The following is a 904-nucleotide window of genomic DNA, read 5'->3' as shown; positions in this document are numbered from 1 at the left end:
ATCAACTAACGGGCAAAACAGCCAGCTAGCATCAAAATGCAGGATCAAATTCACACATAACAATATTAACCCTAAATGTAAATGGGCTAAATGCCCCAATCAAAAGGCACAGACTGGCAAATTGGATATACCCAAAGGATTATAAATCATTCTATTATAAAGACACATGCACATGTATATTCATTGCAGCACTGTTTACAATAGCAAAGACCTGGAACCAACCCAAATGCACATAACCTAGTAAACCTGGAAGAAATGGATAAATTCCTGGACACTTGCATCCTCCCAAGCCTAAACCAGTAAGAAGTTGAAACCTTGAATAGACCAATAACAAGGGCAGAAGTTGAGGCAGCAATTAAGAGCCTATCACCCAAAAAAAGCCCAGGTCCAGATGGGTTCACAGCCAAATTCTACCAGACATACAAAGAGGAGTTGGTACCATTCCTTCTGAAGCTATTCCAAACAATCCAAAAAGAGGGAATCCTTCCGAAATCATTTTATGAGACCAACATCATCCTGATACCAAAACCCGGCAGAGACTCAGCAAGAAAAGAAAGCTTCAGGTCAATATCCATGAAGAACATAGATGCAAAAATCTTCAATAAAATACTGGCAAATCGACTGCAACAGCACATCAAAAAGCTTATCCACCACGATCAAGTAGGCTTCATCCCAGGGATGCAAGGGTGGTTCAACATACGCAAGTCTATAAACGTAATTCACCACATAAACAGAACCAAAGACAAAAACCACATGATTATCTCAATAGATGCAGAGAAGGCCTTTGATAAAATTCAACAGCCCTTTATGCTAAAAACCCTCAATAAACTAGGTATTGATGGAACGTATCTCAAAATATTAAAAGCTATTTATGACAAACCAACAGCCAATATCATACTGAATG

This window comes from Cebus imitator, unplaced genomic scaffold, assembly GCF_001604975.1.
Source record: "Cebus imitator isolate Cc_AM_T3 unplaced genomic scaffold, Cebus_imitator-1.0 Scaffold263, whole genome shotgun sequence".
NCBI classification, from domain to species: Eukaryota; Metazoa; Chordata; class Mammalia; order Primates; family Cebidae; genus Cebus; species Cebus imitator.
The sequence above is the reverse complement of the archived record's forward strand: the minus strand, read 5'-3'. Positions refer to the sequence as shown.